The 18414-nt window shown below is 37.5% G+C and overlaps 1 protein-coding gene across 35 annotated transcripts in view; it reads left to right on the plus strand.

Moving 5' to 3' along the window:
• The window catches only part of rbfox1 (RNA binding fox-1 homolog 1), a 2603746-nt gene that overhangs the window by 2350643 nt on the left and 234689 nt on the right, over positions 1 to 18414 (plus strand). For 2 of the 35 annotated variants that reach the window (XM_051933428.1, XM_051933430.1), the window contains exon 1: positions 2526 to 2692. The exons of the other annotated variants lie outside the window; for them this stretch is intronic. The gene's annotated coding sequence lies outside the window, so the exon portion shown is untranslated. Of the gene's footprint in view, positions 1 to 2525; positions 2693 to 18414 lie in introns of those variants that run through there. 35 annotated transcript variants of the gene reach the window in all.

Here is an 18414-nt window from a genome sequence, read left to right on the forward strand (position 1 = left end):
TATTGGAGAAAACTGCTCCTTAACTATCATTATTAACATAAATCTTAACTTGCTTGACTCTGAAAGTTGCAGTGAAAAAAAATTCCTTTGCATTTCCCATGAAAGGCTGCAGTGCACTAGCAGCCTTGTTTATGCCGGACCCACAATAAGCTGTAGTTGGCAATAATAAAAGTATTTAGGCCCCATGCCCTTTGAATTTGTACCAGACTTCTGGAGAACGAAGCAGTGGATCCTAACAGTTTCCAACAAACAAACAAACAAACAGAGTTAGACTTTTATATAGTCACATATAAATATTGTGACCAGAGCATGGGCTGTTGTTAAAGGTGGCTGATTTACACAGTTTCTCCAACTAAACCTATTTGCAGAAAAGCATCAAGTAAATGTGATAACATAGGCAGAATTTTACTTTACTCTGTACATGTGTAAACTTGACATAAAACAGTGTAACAGAAATTGTGGTTTTATTTGAAAAATGCTGTGAGACCAATATTCATCTCAGTTGTTATGCATGGAATAGAAATACAATAAAGGATGTCGCAAATTCATAAATTTGTATTGGTTTTAATGATGTTCAAATGTTTTATGTGCCCTGTACATGTTTATTGTCTTGTGTAAAAGGATTGAGTCTTTTAGATTAATGGTACCATGTAAATTAGCATGAATGACTGGAATTATTGCAAAGGAATTATTAAATACACACTGAGGTAGTGCGGTTTAGCATGTGCATAAGGCACTGGACCTTTGAATTACATATTAATTCATTATGTCTTCACTACTGACTCTCAGCCTAACCCTGAGCAAGTGCTTTAACATGCCAGTACTGACATTATAGAAATTTGTTTAGCACTGTCAGCTAAACATATAACAATAATTAATAAATAGTCTAAACAATAACATATCTTAGGGGATAGTGGATGCTGATGTGCCTGTTATATAGTAATATTCAAATGCCCATGTTTTTAATGGTATCAAAATGTGCTGTATATAGAAATATTTGTCTGTGCTGAGTGCTTATTTTCTCTCTCATCTTTATTATTCCCCTTAACCCCAGAAACATTTTTGGACCAGCATTTCTTTTCTTGCCTTTGTGGTTTGGTTTTGGGCTGTAGTATTTCTTGAACCTATATATTGTCTTCATTGAATTCTCGTAATCCAACTATGGGCAGTTGTTTCTGTAACATTTCATATCTTCATCGGTTTTATTAATAAGTCATTTTATTGTTCTGTTATTTCCCTTTAAAGAGATGCACATGCTGTTCTCTTCATACTGACTCTGGCAGTGTGTAGTATATGATGACAATGTGCTCTGCATTGCAGCAATGTTCTCTTTACTATGCAGTATAAAATCATACCTTTTATAGAACCTTTAACCACAAAATCTCTTGTAATAATTGCCTTGAATGTAATTTGATGATTAGACATGCTTAAACGTCATGTCTGGCAGTGTATCTATTCTCTTCTCTCTCTCTTGCTTGCTTGTGTGTGCTGTTTGCAGTTAGATGAAATAGATTTGTAATATACGGCCATTTTATAGAGTGTGCTTGCAGTACTTAACCCTAATACACATACCATAATAGTCCTGTAAGCTGAAACAGAAGTGGCTTGCCTCTCATAATAGCTTTCCTTCTAGCTGCAATGTCTGCATATTTTTTTAGCTCAATGCCAGGTTTCTGCAGTGTTAAAATCATTGGAATGAGATGGATTGATGGTTTGGGACTTGTAACTTGCGCATTAATGGGAAAATGTCTAATGAGTGGAAGCTTTTATTTAGATTATTTCTTGAAAAGGAAAGTAAGGAAAGAAATATCTCTGGTTTAAGTGAATGCTTGTGAGTTTCTTAAGCTAATAGGCTCGAAAAACAGTTTTTCCCGCCAGCTTGCTGTTTGTAGTGCCTTTTCCGAGAAATAAAACAGGAGTACTTGGGGAGGGGAGCTTATTGTTTTAGATTTTCTTTGATATCATGTAGGTATCTGTGCATGCCACCCACACAGTAAAACAAGTGAGCTGTGAAATATATTCATTGTTAGAGTACAGGGAAAATGGAGGCGAGGAATTGGCAGTAATAATGTACGACAGCAAGGGGAGCCGGCCGACATCACCTGCATTATTTCAGTTGCCTTTTTCATTATGGGTTCGGGAAATAGGCTGCAATTCGATTATGGTGTGATTTGGGGTGGAATTGCTCGCCGTTCAGTGACCCCATTGCATGGGGATCAAATGAGAAGTCAGCTCAAATAAAGTTTATAGTGCATTAACTGAACTGAGCACTGTGGAGCCTATCACCGTAATTCTTCATCTCTCTCTTTCTCTGTCTCTCTTTTTTTTTGCCTATTCTTAAACTGCTCAGCATCTATATTTGTACCTTAAGGCAAAAAAGGGATTGGCTACTGTGTGCAGGAATGAGAGTGGCTGGCCAATAGAGTTTGCTTCCCACCCCTCCCATGTGCAAATTTCAGCTTCTCTATAGCTTCGGAGAAGCAGCATGATTAATAACACAGAGGGAACCTGCCTGTTGGATTATTAATTTTCCATCCCTCTCTCCCTTTCTATCTTTCTCAGTGTGTATACCCCTGATGCTTTGGTTTTTAGTTTTTTCCCACCTTTTCTGTTAATATGGAGCTATCTACTAGCCACTACTAAACACCGTCTGGTGGCTGGCCATCCTTGCAAGAGTCTACTTCATACAAGGGTGAGTTGGTATAATATTGAAATCCAGATCTGTCCCGAAGTGTAAAAATAATACAAACTCAAACCCTCAAAGTAAAATATTTTCTCAGAAAAGAAAAAATGAGATTTGTTCAGGTATTGATTGGCGAGAAATTACTAATTATGAGAATTCTTTATCTCAGTATGCATGTGTGGGTACGTGTTTGTTGTAGCACTGGAAAGAGCAGGTAGACTTGCAGTTGAATGCCAGCTGTCTTTTATTCAAGTTAATTTAAATTGGCCTGTTAAAGCCTTTGATTGCATAGAGTAAAGTGTAAATTGTTGGAAAATCAGAGCTAATGGTAGGTAATTGCTTCAGTTGTGATTTTTTTTCCTTCATCTTCCTCCTCTTCTCTACAGAAAATTGTTTGTTAAGCTTGAATGTTTTGGTTCTTTCTCTGAGGATAACAAGTATAATAATATTTACATTGTACGCTCCATGAAAAGGAGTCACAGACCTTTTTTTCTAATGCTTTTCCTGAAACCCTACATTCTTGGTGTTATAGTGTTTATTCTTTATTTTTCACCTGCAGTAACTTTTTAAGAGTTGAAAGATGCTGCTTTGTTGAAATTTGCTGACCTAGTCACATGTTTAACCTGTTTAGGAGAATGGGGTCTTCTTGGTGCAAAATGTCCTTTCTAAAATCTCAACATTTTGGCAGATTAGCAAAAAAAAAATACTAGGACTATACCAAGTGAATAAAAATTTCACTTTATAACTTTACATTTCTTTTTCTTTTGAGATTCTTTTTAAAAATGTTTACATAAAAAATGTCTATGGATTACATAGTAAAATACCGTGATGAGTCTTTATGATGTTTTCAGAGCATTCATTTTCATCCTGCACGCCCTGGTTTTTACTCTACTTCTCTAAGATGTGCGTTCAAGATTAATTGGTATCCTAGAATTGGCCCTTCATAAATGTGATCTGTACTGGAATTGGTGCTGGATCCTGGACTGGATTTTAAGTGAGTGTACACAGGGAATACATCATTTGATATTTCCTCATGTGCTACAGTGCAATTTACAGGCCTGGAAATTGGTAGATCGTGCAGAAATTAGAATGGTGTTTTTTTTTTTTTACATAGAAATGGATATTTTGTGATTTAATGCCTGACTTTGCCTGATGATTGAAATTTTTAGGTAAAAAGACAAAGTTTCATAATCTAATGGATTTTTTATCCAGCAGATGTCAGCCAAAATTAATAAAAAATCAGAAAGTTCCAAAGGGATTTCCTAATATGTGAGCTCTGATTTCAGAGCTGTCAAGCAATTGAGCAGTTTTATAATACCCTATTGTGGGTTGCCTTGACAAACCACTGTCTGCAAAAAAGTCATTTAAAATAAAATAAGGTCTATTTTAAACTGGGGAATATTTGAACACAATAGGCATTTTGCTTATTTCTTTTGTGTGAAAGTATCATTTATGAAATTTTCATGTGAATATGGATCTTTCTAATTCTGTTGAAAAGTGTCAGTTTTTTCAGCATTTATCATTTTTTGATTTTTTTTTAACAATTATGAGCTGCATATTAAGAGATTGATTAACATTTCCCTTTCTTACAATTAGAAAGCAGGTTGAGAAAATATTTCTGTTGGGGATGCTTAATTTCCATCAATACTTTTAAAAGCTGCTTAATTGCTTATTTTAAGTTTTTAGTTATTTGGAAAAATATCTTTAAAAGAAAGGTGTCTGTTAACAATGGTAAACCACAGTAGAAATCCTGACCCTGAATCTTCAGCTGGTGTTAATGTGAGCAGCTTTCTCTCTGGTAAAGAGGAATAGAAACTACAGTATAAGCCTTTAATTTCATGTACCTATTTTTAAATCTGTTTTTTTTTCATTACAAGGTTGTTGGGACCAGAAGTCTGTCCCAGGATCATTGAGTGAAATAAGTCCAAATAAGATTCCAGGAAACCCTCACCCACTTATACTGCACCAGTTTAGTGCCACCAGAAGCATAAAACGCTTATGTTTGGGGTATGCATAGAAAACTTCTGTAAACAGCAAGGGAAGCATATCCAATACCTGTAATCATAAACTTTTTATGTAATGTATTCTTATTGTCATTATTTTAAATGGAATTTCTGAAGAAGCAGCCAGAAATGTAACTATACATCTGGAGTACTTGCTGCATTCATCACAAAGTGAAGATAGATAGACAGACAGACAGACAGACAGACAGATAGACACTTTTGAATATATAGATATAATCTGAGATATATGAAAAGCCTTTCATACCTCACTTTATTACATACAGATGCAGAAAACTTGGTTTGTTGGTGTCCTCTTTGACAACTAAGGAGTAGGCATAAATGTCTCTTACCTGTATATTGTGTGGAAGATGACCCGGACACAGACAGGTGGACACGTTCAACTCATCCACAACACATTTATTTACGCAATCCATTATTTACAACAGTGCACACTAACCCCAAAAGTCCCCAAAGTCCAGGCCAACTCAAATACCTTCTCTCTCTTCAGGACGCCTCCTTGCCTCCTTCCAGACCTTGTCCTTCTTCCTCCCGACTCAAGCCCCTGAATGGAGGGAGGCGGCCCCTTTTATCCACACCCGGATGTGCTCCAGGTGTCTTTCGATGAGCTTCCACCGGCACTCCCCAGTGTGGCGGAAGTATCAGCTCTGCACCCGGAAGCACTCCAAGTGTCCCTGATCCTCGACCCCCCAGCACTTCCGGGTGTGTCGGAAGTGCTGAGGTCCAGGGCTCCCAAAGCATTGGGGCACCCCCTGGCGGTGACCACAGGCCCCTACAGGGTTGAGCTTCAAAGCTCTGTACCCGTGGTCCCCATAGCCACCAGGGCGGTCGCCCCCACGTGGTCTAGGGTTGGCGTAAGCCCTCCTCCAGTCCTCTGGGCCGTCCCAGCCGGGTCGCACCCCACAGCCACCTGCGACACTTGTTATATTTTTTCTTTATTTTTAATTAAAGTATGTTTTGATTATGAAATGAAGGGTCCTTTATAAACAAAATGATTGATACTTTAAACACATAACATAAATATTTGAATGGGTAAAGCTATAATGTCTGGTAGTAAAGTCGAAGAACAGCTTCAACTCTGGGATGTTGGTGGGTTTCCCCACATTAACTGCTCGCTTCAGGTCCTTCCACAACATTTCAATTGGATTAAGGTCAGGACTTTGACTTGGCCCTTTGTTAGAACGACTTGTGTGCTTAGGGTTGTTGTCTTGCTGCATGACCCACCTTCTCTTGAGATTCAGTTCATTGACAGATGTCCTGACATTTTCCTTTAGAATTCTCTGATACAATTCAGAATTCATTGTTCCATCAATGAAGGCAAGCCATCCTGGCCCAGATGCAGCAAAACAGGCCCAAACCATGATACTACCACCACCATGTTTCACAGATGGGATAAGGTTCTTATGCTGGAGTGCAGTGTTTTCCTTTCTCCAAACATAACGCTTTTCATTTAAACCAAAAAGTTCTATTTTGGTCTCATCCGTCCACAAAACATTCTTCCAATAGCCTTTTGGTTTGTCCACGTGATCTTTAGCAAACTACAGATGAGCAGCAATGTTTTTTTTGGAGAGCAGTGGCTTTCTCCTTGCAACCCTGCCAGGCACACCATTGTTGTTCAGTGTTCTCCTGATGGTGGACTCATGAACATGAACATTAGCCAATGTGAGAGAGGCCTTCAGTTGCTTAGAAGTTACCCTGGGGTCCTTTATGACCTCGCCAACTATTACACGCCTTGCTCTTGGGAGTGATCTTTGTTGGTCGACCACTCCTGGGGAGGGTAACAATGGTCTTGAATTTCCTACATTTGTACACAATCTGTCTGACTGTGGATTGGTGGAGTCCAAACTCTTTAGAGATGGTTTTGTAACCTTTTCCAGCCTGATGAACATCAACAACTCTTTTTCTGAGATCCTCAGAAATCTCCTTTTTTCATGCCATGATACACTTCCACAAACATGTGTTGTGAAGAGCAGACTTTGATAGATCCCTGTTCTTTAAATAACACAGGGTGCCCACTCACACCCGATTGTCATCCCATTTATTGAAAACACCTGACTCGAATTTCACCTTCAAACTAACTGCTAATCCTAGTGGTTCACATACTTTTGCCACTCACAAATATATAATATTCAATAATTTTCCTTAATAAATAAATCCATTCATCCATTTTCCAACCCGCTGAATCCGAACACAGGGTCACGGGGGTCTGCTGGAGCCAATCCCAGCCAACACAGGGCACAAGGCAGGAAACAATCCCGGGCAGGGTGCCAACCCACCGCAGGACACACACAAACACACCCACACACCAAGCACACACTAGGGCCAATTTAGAATCGCCAATCCACCTAACCTGCATGTCTTTGGACTGTGGGAGGAAACTAATAAATAAATGACCAAGTATAATATTTTTGTCTCACTTGTTTAACTGGTTTCTCTTTATCTACTTTTAGGTCTTGAGTGAAAATCTGATGATGTTTTAGGTCATATTTATGCAGAAATATAGAAAATTCTAAAGGGTTCGCAAACTTTCAAGCACAACTTGTAGAGTTTATGCCTCACAGAGTCTGCAAATTCACCTCATGTTTAATATAGACTTTCCTCACATTCTCTGACTTCCCTATATTCCAGTGAAGTGCATTTTTGTTTGAAAGGAGATTTTAAATCAATCTGTTGTGAATGAGCAATGGGTTGACCTCCCAAACACACCTGTTTTTCAGCCTTGCTTCTGTTTTCTCTCTGACTCCCTCTGTTCTGGCCATGAAAAGAGGGTTTATAAAATGGGGGATTGGGTAGATGATGCAAGACATGCATAATCTAAACTTTTCTTTTGGTAGATATGTAACTATATTATTTTATTTATACTTATATGTCAGGTGAGATTAAGCAGAGCCCTATAGTTTAGGTGTTGATGTCATTCATGTGGGGCAGCCAATTGGTCCTGTAATGTTACGTTTCTCAAAAACATTCAAATTTCTGTCCTTTTATCTACTGCTACTCACCTCATCTACACACCTAGAAAAAAAGAAAATACTTGTTATATATAAGAAGGTCACTAGCATTTTGCATTATCCACATTAAAAAAGCATGTCATCAGAAATACTGTTTCTTTCAATGGTACTACGAAGACTGTCTGCACTAGTATTCAAAAACCACTTACCTTAGTATGGATCTTGAGTTACATGTGAATAAATATTATTCAAAAAACACTGTTCAAAAGAATTATTTGTTAGAATTAGTCCAGTGCCAATATGATACAGTATATAATAATCCATCCATCCATCCATTTTCCAACCCGCTGAATCCGAACACAGGGTCACGGGGGTCTGCTGGAGCCAATCCCAGCCAACACAGGGCACAAGGCAGGAACCAATCCTGGGCAGGGTGCCAACCCACTGCAGATCTATAATAATGTATATTTAAAAAATACTTTTCCTATGTTGTGTTTAAAATAGAATGTACAAGATATCAGTACAAATGGGAAAACAAAAACCTTGAAACTTTTTAAAAATGAATAAAAAATGCTTAACTAAAGAACTATTTTCCCCTTGCCAAATTAATATATACAATGATTGTGACAAAACAAATTTGACTTGAAAAATGGCCATAACTGATTAACTGAAATGAGCACACTACATTTTATCTCTTTTTAAAAAAGGGTCACCAGTCACTGTACTTTCTCAGACGTTTGAGGGCACCTCGCATTTCTCCACCTGTCCTCACAAATGTCTACATGTGCACAGTGGAGTCCACCCTGACTGGCAGCATAATATGCTGGTACAGCATCTGCTTGTCGCATTTCGACTAGTCATTTGATTGTCACGTTTAATAGTGTAGACAAATTTTTTCATTAACATGGCAAGCCATCTAACTTGGTTGCTGACCAACTGAGGTTCGTCACATTCATCTGGGGAAACCAACCCTACCACGTTAAGATACGACTTCAAGTACACATTCTTGTAGCTGCAGTTGTGCCACCTTGATAGCAGTGACAGAGACAGTCTGAATGCTTCATTATATCACACTCATGTAGTTTGGTAGAAACTTTCATTTTTCCAGGATCTGATAACCCTTCTTGGCAATAATGTGGTCTCACCAAAAGTAACAGAATTTAAAAATTATTTAGAAAGGCAGTAGAAAAAAAAAAACAGCTAGATATCATAACAACATTGAGAACAGATTTTAATTTCCTTTTCTTTAATTCTTTTATTATTGTTATTATTATTTTGAAGAAGGAGGAGACAAATGAGTTCCTTTCTAACTATCCGTTTTTTGAAGTACAGGTTTGCATATATTTGCTACTGTACATGTTGAATATTAAAGTTAAGGAGAAGCCAAAATTACTGAATTCATTTATGTAAATGAAATGTTTGATTCCAGAGATTAAAGTGGTACATTTCTTCATGGGAATGGTAAGGAATGATAGGAACTCACTTCCTATATTCTAGGAGAATCTGTTCAATTGCTGCTAGTTTCCCTATCTGCAGCTTATGGATAAGAGACAGATAAAATACAGTGCAAGACAGTAGATAAGGCAGCTGTTTGACTTGATGAAGAAAAGGCCATGCTGGCTTGACATTGATGTAAAGCATTTCATGGATTATTTATGAAGGATGAAAACAATGCAAATCATGAGATAACAAATAGAACGGCATCATGAGAAAAAACAGGAAGAGATTTACATTGGTGCCTTTCACTGTGTTAACTATATATTGAATTTCAGTCCTATCAGGTCATTTGTTGATGGTGGCATCTAGGAGTTTAATGCTAAGAGGTCACTGGTTTAAATTTGTTTATATAGCATCTTCCACTATGAGCAATATCACAAGGCCCTTCCATAGCTCTTAAAGATACCTGATTTATAAATTTATTACTACACTGTTCTTCAATTTAAACAAAATTGTTTTGAACAGGTATACATTTAGTTTTGCTTCAGACAATAACAGTGATAGTAAGTTAAATGAGAACATAATATAAGAATTTAATGTAAATTAGTAAATAACCAGTCAAAGCAATTAGCAGGACCACATTCTCTGTTGTGCTACTAAGTATGTCTAATTTTAACCTTTTTAAAATCTGTCTGTCTTGTCTGTTTCTCTTTCAAAAATCCACTACCTCAGGTTTCCCATTAGCAGTAATCTAAGATGTTAAACAAGGTTGTGACTAATTTAACAGTTCAAAATGTCACACTGCTAAATTAAATTAAATTAAAATAACTATCCATACAATAATTTAAATGTTTCTACCCCACTGAAGGTGCAGATTAGAATTGTGTTTTCTTGGTGACATGTGTCTATACTGCAAGAGATCTTAATCTCAATATTTCTCTTGAGAATAATGTTGCAATCATAATTCCACTGGGCAGTGAACCGTAAGGAAAATTTTAACATTGTTCTTCATTTTGTCATACTTGTCATTCTGATACTTTGCAAAACAACACATACATGTTTATGTAATGCAAATAAATGATGATGTGATGTTAGATCCATCCATCCATCCATCCAAATATTAATTTTTCTGACAGGGCCCCATTGCTGGCTTCACACAGTTGCTTACTGTAGGTTGCAGTGGTAAGCCTACTGGTTATTCAAGGAAGTGTTAACTTAAGCAGCATAGGACTGAATCTTCCTCAGAAATAAAAAAGAGGATTAGCATTCTTCTGTTTGATGTTAATTTTACCAACAATACCAAAGTTAAAAAAATACATCAGTTGTAGATAGATAGATAGATAGATAGATAGATAGATACTTTATTAATCCCAATGGGAAATTCACAAGAGACATTGTTGTATAGGCTGACAGTAGTTCTATAATGAGGACTCTGTTTCAACCTTCTATTGGACTTGGTTGCTTTTTCTTGTACTCAAGTCAGGAACTGAGCTTGGCAAAGCCTTGTTACTTTGTTCCATCTCCACATATGAAAGTCACTGATATCAAACAGACTAGAAGACCATAGTTGAACTAATTTTAACAGTTGTTAATGTTTTTTAAACACTCAGGGTATACATGTTGGAGTTTGTTTTGTTTTGTGCATTATTTATTTTTTGGGAGAGTTTAGGGACAATGTCCTGGACAACAGACACTTGAAGCATTTTATTCAGATTACAGCACTTAGTGTGACTTGGTAATTTTGGTCTGTATTGAGGAACTGTATACACAAATATAAATGAAGCAAGATGAGGCAGACTTTGTGTTCATTGTAAAACAGTGTCAACACAAATATTGAAACTTGAAAAACAAAAAGTGGCAAAATAAATGTCTTCTGTACCTTCTTTATGTGTAAGAAAATTGTTCCTTTTGATGCTGTTGATGTGCAAGTAATATCTCCTATTTTATTTGTGCTAATAAAGGGAGAGCACTGGGACCTGGCCATCTAGTTGCTGATGTTAGCGGAATGAAAGTATTAAAACTATTCTTATTAAAAAATGTTACATTTTACCATTTTCCATATTATTGCGTGAGAAACTGTTCGTGCATCCCTAGGTTACGATTTTTTCAGTTTGTTTTGGGCAGTGCTTCCTAGTGCCCTGTGTTTCTCCATTGTGTTTTCATTACAGCTTCATTCTGAATCAAAAGATAATTCTTAAGTTTAACTGGAGAAACAAAGGAGAAACCAAGTAAAATGGAAAACGTTTATTTTCTTGTTTCCTATCAGTATAGCAAGAGCACAGTGGCTAAGATTTTAAATTGTTAAATGAACAGCCAGTACTAATTTCTGGTGTACTCGTAAGCAGCACTCCATTTTAACATAAATACTGAAAACACATACACTGTGTGATAATGGTTTCTAAACTGTTTCAGATAAAATTTTTAAACAAATATGTAACTGTAATGGAGCTCATACAATGGCACTGTTGTATGAGTAATAAGGGGTCAGGATCTGGCCTGTGTTCTCTAAATTATACACTAGTTTCATATGTGTTACATTTCTATTAAATATTATTGTCATTCTTGATTTTTTTATAGTATGTTATTTATACTTAACAGTGTTTTATTTGTTGTTGATGGTGTGAGGAGAGTAGTTTGGGGTGATCTTGTCACATGTGGACTACAAGCTCATTGATAAGATCCCTTTGATGAATTATTATGGTTAATGATAAATAATTATGAAAGTGGATTTCTTAGTCATGGCCAAATGAGCAACTTTCTTTTTCAGATTTTCCTCCTACTAGAAGCTAAGTAGTTGTCTGCATTTTTACATACAGTATTTTGTCACTCTTTCCTTTACAATTATTTAGTATTGTTACGCCTAGTTTCCTAATCTTAAGTGCTTTTATGTGCAACTGAGCTGCTTTGTGTTAAAATGCTAGCTCAAGTCTGCAAATTGTCATTTCTGAAGTATGACAGTGCTTCCTCAACAAACAGTAATAGGTTTATAGAGTGATTGTGTCATATGTACAGTGCAGTCCCTACTGTAATAGTGGTTGTATGTGAATTATGATTGAGAAAACATTTGGAAAACTGATCAGGAAAGTGAGAACCAAATACACAGTGAATGAGTTAACTTATACAGCTGTATCTATTACTTTTTAGTAATAGATACAGCTGTATAAATCTATTTATGTATCAATATGTTGATTTTATTATTTATCTACATATTTGCATTATCCTAGTAATATGTACCTCTTAATATCTTGTGAAAATAATCAGACTCGACACACTTAAAAAGGTTTGAGGCAGTCACCCGTATAATATCCCTGGCAACAATGGGTTTTGAAAGTAAGACAGTGGTGTGTTCGATGGAGTCTAAACAAGAATTGTTGAATAGTTGGTAAGATGGCTGCTCTAAATGCCAAGACCGGAAGTGATGTGTGGCAACCGGAAGTGACGTTCCTCTAGGTGCTGGAACCGGAAGTGACACCCATGTCTGGTCTGTAGAGATAACATAAGAAGGTTTAGCACACCCTGCCACCCCCTGGGCTGGCGTGGAATTACCCTCACTTGGTTCATACAGCTTCCTCCTACTCGCACGTGTGTGACAAGTTTTTATTCCTGGTGTATTTTAATTATGAAAATGTGGTGCTTTGTCATGTTTTGTTTTTGGACCTCATAAAGTCAGAGGAATGGTTGCTCCTTTGACAAGTACTGTTTGCTTAGTAAAACATCTGGGGCTGTTTTGCATATGATATAAGGCATTTGCTATGCAGGATTACGTTTAGTTAAAAGAGTAAAGAAGTACATTGAAAAAGTTGAAAAATAAATTTATTGTACATAAAAAAGTACAAAATGTGTCTCCTTTGAGTCATTATACGTGAGATCCTGTAGTGGACTGGTTTAATATTTACTGCAGTTTGGTATCTTGTCTGGCACCAAGTGCTGATCCTTGGAACCCTGATATGGAACAAGCAGATTCACAAAATGAATGTATGAGTGGATGAAATCTATTAATTCAGGCAGGTTGCCATGAAACAAGTTAGCAATGACTATGTGCCTCATCAAGATTAAAGAAGCAATCATATTGTTTAAGCATCAAATCCAGAAATACTAAATAGAAACACAAAAAAAAACTGGAGCTTCAGTTTTCAGCAAACAATAGCTCCTCTGTATGGAGAAGCCTCCAGTCTGTTACGAATTACAAAAAGACATCTCCCAGTGCTTACTCAGATTCATCCCTCCCTGAAAAACAACACTTTTTGTAGCATATCTGAACAACAAGATGCTGAATATCTAAAATCCTAATTGTAACAAAGCACCTTTTAGAGAACAGGTGCCTCATCTTGTGTCTTGCTGTGCATCCAAAAACCTTGTCCTCAGTACCACCAAGACAGTGAAAATGGTCATTGACTTTCTCAAAGAGCAGTCACAACCTAGAAATGAATAATTCTTCAGAAATTAATAATTCTCCAGTCAATATGGTAGAATCCTTCAAATTTTTGTGCACAACTATTACTAACACTCTCACCTCGGACATTAACACCACTTCAATCACTAAAAAGGAACGGCAGTGATTAAACTTCTTATGCCAACTAAAGAAATTAAATATTTCCCAGCCAATCCTAGTTCAGTTTTATGAAGCCATAACTGAAAGTGTAATCACATTCTCCATTGTTGTCTGGTTTGGTTCAGCAACAGGACACTCAAAAAAGAAATTACAGCATGTTGTGAGGTCTGCTGAGAAAATAATTGGCTGTTCTCTTGCATTTGTAAACATCTGGTGTCACTAACCATGTCATAAGGATCATCATGGACTCAGCTCACCCAGCTCATCACTTATTCCAAAAACTCCCCTCTGGTAAACACTTCAGGTCAATTAAAACTAAAATTAACAGACTCCTCGGTAGTTTATTTTACTAGAGCCATAACCCTGTCAAACCAGTAACTTCATATACTGTATGAAGGTGTTTGTGTGTACAGTATATGTACATGTAAGGGCTCGTTTATACTTCACGCTCAGAACGCATACGCACCTGCATCATGGTTGCCACGCGTTCCCAGCGTTCATTTGATGTGTCCTCTGAGCATGTCCTCAGAAATTAATGCGATGTTTGCGCGAGTTGCATTACCAGCAAAAAGTCGGGGGGTACAGTGTGCTAAAAGTTGGAATGTAACGTCAGAGTCTCTGTTTACTATCTACATGTGACAGAAAGCCGCTTTGCGGATCCTACGAGATCGGTGTGCGCGCTTCGATGTTTGATGTATGATTCGATGTGGTGAAGCAAAATGCCGACATACAGATGTATTTGTGGTGCTTTTATATCCAAGCGTCTCATATTCCTGATTGTAATGACACAATACATTTTAAAAGTCTCACATACAGTCTTCTGTGCTGTCTTTTTTTCTAGGGCTTCCTCCAGTCCTGACAGCAGCAGAATCGCCAGCAATAGATCGACACACTGCACACATTAAATGTGTGAAATTTCAAATCTCTACACATTTAGAATCCTTAGATTTATACTTGACATCACTTTCATGATGATATGCATTAAAGTATGTATGTTACATTTTACGGATAAATCGGTAATTTCATTTAAATAATGAACACTGTTAATAATTATACACATGGGGGTGACACTGTGGCGTAGCGTTAGCACTGCTGTCTTGCAGGGAGTCATGTCACTGATACTCCCTGCCTGGAGTTTACATGTTTTCCTGCTGGGTTTCCTTTCAGAGATATGCAGATTTGGTTACACTAAAATGACGCTAGTGTACGTGAGTGCTTGTATTCACCTTGCGATGAGCTGATGCCTCGTCCAGGGATTGTTTCTGCCTCGTGCCCAATGCTAGCTGAAATGGACAAATCCCTGGACTGATGGATTTAATCATTAAACATTCTTTTCAGTGATATTAAGGTAAGATGTTATCGGAATTTAATGGGTGTTCCAGGCAATTCACAACACAGCGAAGCCGAACCTGTTCTCACCGTGATAATATCTCGCACTGCCACCAGGTGGATTCCTCCAGATTTATGTAAAGTACGCGCGCAAGTATAAACACTACAACGCTTGCGTAGCAGGAGCGTCCCCTGGAGCATGCATCGCATCGTGTGAAGTATAACCCTGGCCTATGTGTGTCCATGTGCATACACACTCGCACTTTCACTTTCACATCATCATTTGCACATCTCCTTTATAATTGTACTATTCTGTAACTTTGTATGAAGTTTTTCTTTTTAATTTATTTTATTTATATTATTTGTAAGTAATGTTGTGTTCTGTTATAAGCAGCTCCTAATCTACCAAGTCAAATTCCTGTACATTAAGTACTTGTGATTCTGGTTCTGAATCTGATAAAATATATGTATAAAGCAGGCCTGTAGCCACCGATCAATTATACGACTTCTTTAAAATGGTAAAATTTTTAAAAGAATGACTAACTGACTTTTCATGCAGAGCAGCAGTGGAATTTTATTAACATGGAAGTGATTTGACCATTGGCATAAATTGCTTGTTATGAATGTAGCAACATAGGTAAGTGTTGTATAATTTATATATTGCAGCATATATGGATACCATATTGCCCGCGAGTAACTGTTATCATTTGCAGACATTTCTTGGCCCCATAATAACTGCATTCAATCATGTTTAAATATTTTATGATTTTTAGGTTCACTCTGCTGAGCATTATGTGCAGGTTTATCTGCACAAGTGTGATATTTTTCCTGTCATTTTATTTTATATGTACTTTAAAGAGATGTGTTGTTTCATATAAAGATTCAAAATCCAGCAAACACTAAAGCTCTCTAGGATGTGATTACAGCTTCCTGATTGCTCACAAATTGAGTCTTTCTGCTGCCTGACACTGATCCTGTGATAGTCTTCCCACTTAATCCTGACTAGCAATTTGCCTATAGTAGCAGTGAGCAGTAGGTGATTAAGGGGGTGTAGCCTGCAGCTTTTACTTCTCCTGTAATGGCATGTTAGACAGAGGGTTAGTGGGGCCAGACTGTTTTTCTATTACAGGAACACCTCCTTCCATATGTAGCCAGCTGCTAGCTAATAAAAGCTCCTGACCATATTCGGTGGTGCATGTATGAATTTATTTTTTTCCTCTATACTTTGAGAAGTGTTTTTGACATAACATTCCTTCTTCCTTCACTTCTACTTTTTATTTATTTTTTCACATCCATTACCACTCCATTCCCTTTTTCTACTATCTCAATAGTAGAAGTACTGTCCTCTTTTTAACAACCACTTGAGTGGTTTCCCTGTTCTGTGAATGCCAGATTATGCTGCAAAACACTAACAAGGACGAACGTGTGTTTGGTGAGTAGGGCAAACTCTTGGTGAATCTTTCACCCTACCTAAATTGCCTTTGCTCTGTTATGTTTTTGTCTTCAAGATTTCATAAAACACTGGAAGAGCTTGCTACTAAACTGGCCTACTGAGCTCCATGCAATAATGGTGCTTAATTAGATACTTTGGAAACTTCAACATCAGCTCTTTTAACTTAAGCTGCTGTTCCTGAACATAAAAGTAATTTCAATGTGTAAATGTCATCAGGGATTGTCTGGCTTCCCCTCGACCCATCCCTGGCCAGGAAGGTTGACCAGAAGGATGAAGGAATCTTTTCAACACATAGGTAGGCTGTGAAGTGTAGTTTCATGCTGTAGCCCTGTTGTATACCTTGCCTACCACTAGGATGTGCTGCAGGGAGGATCCATCCCTGCCTTCTAGAAACTTCTTCCTGTCCCTGAAGTACTTCCATCATTCTGGCAGACACCAGAAGTACTCCCGGGATCCATTTTAAAAGGACCACTTAGCCTTGCCTCATGGAGTTGGAGTCAGGATGCAGAGGACAACACTTGCAAGTGGAAGAGGAGTTGGGAGAAGAAGAGAGAAAAGGAAGGATTCACTACGCATTTACATTCTTTATTGTTTGAAAGGAATTTGGAAGAATAAAATTCATTACTTGAACCTTTGACTTTGTGCGAGTCAGTTGTGTCTGGGGTTTGGGGCTCGATAGCGGCCCCTGTCTTTCACAAATGATTAAAATTGACTGGCACCCTTCTTCCTTTCAGTCTGTTTGACTGACTAGGCATGAATGTGGATCATCTAACTATCAAATACCAGGTAGGACCCTCTTTTGCCTCGAGAACAGCCTGAAGTTTTTGAGGCAGGCGTTCAATAAGATGCTTGAATAATTTCTTAGGAATTTTGGTTAAAGCTGACTCGATAGCATTATGTAGATCTTGCAGATTTTTCAGCTACACTTTCATACTGCAGGGGCGGCACGGTGGCGCAGTGGGTAGCGCTGCTGCCTCGCAGTTGGGAGACCTGGGGACCCGGTGTGTGGGTGTGTTTGTGTGTGTCCTGCGGTGGGTTGGCACCCTGCCCGGGATTGGTCCCTGCCTTGTGCCCTGTGTTGGCTGGGATTGGCTCCAGCAGACCCCCGTGACCCTGTGTTCGGATTCAGCGGGTTGGAAAATGGATGGATGGATGGACTTTCATACTGCAATCCCCCCATTTTATCTCATCCCAATGGTGTTCTGGGTTTTAGATCTGTTTGTTCAAGGAACCAACTTACTAGAATGCATACTTTGTGACATAGTGTCTTATCCTGCTGGAAGTATTCATTTGAAAAAGGTTAGGGTCCACCATAGTACTTGGTAATTTATTACACAGTTTGTGATTATTTGCATAAAAGTCCAGAAGACACACAGTTAGCTAGATTTTATACTTTATTGATCCTGAAGGTTCATTTTGTTTGTTGCTGTTGTGTTATTTTTTTAACCAAAGTAATGTTTATTAGTTGATTATTATAACAGCTAGAATTTGAGTAAAGCACTTACGACACATATTAGAATAGTACAAAAGCAAATGTACTATAACTAATTTCTATACTTATAACCAACCTAATTCAATGACTAAATCTGAATTAACACACAGGCATAAACAATACAAACATCTGAAGTATGTGAGGTAGCTTGAAAACACCAGCATGAAGACTATTTTATAGGAATTTAAAAATAGGAGTAAATCTGAAAAGGAGGGAAAGATTTGGAAAATGTAAGCATCAGTTGTGACATTTTAAATTTGAATTACTTTGAATTGTCCATAAGATATAACTCCTTACAAGTTTGAAGCAGCTAATTTCTCACAAAAGCAAATGTCACAAACCTGACAAACCTGGTACTAAAAGTGTATTTTTACAAAAGTGTCTGTGTAAATGAAAACATCAGTTTGTGGACAATTTATGGACAATGATATTAAAGTATAATTATGTTTCAAGTTTTCTTTTACTTTTTAATTGTAACAATTATTTCTTTTTCAGTTAC

This window comes from Erpetoichthys calabaricus, chromosome 11, assembly GCF_900747795.2.
Source record: "Erpetoichthys calabaricus chromosome 11, fErpCal1.3, whole genome shotgun sequence".
Taxonomy (NCBI): domain Eukaryota; kingdom Metazoa; phylum Chordata; class Cladistia; order Polypteriformes; family Polypteridae; genus Erpetoichthys; species Erpetoichthys calabaricus.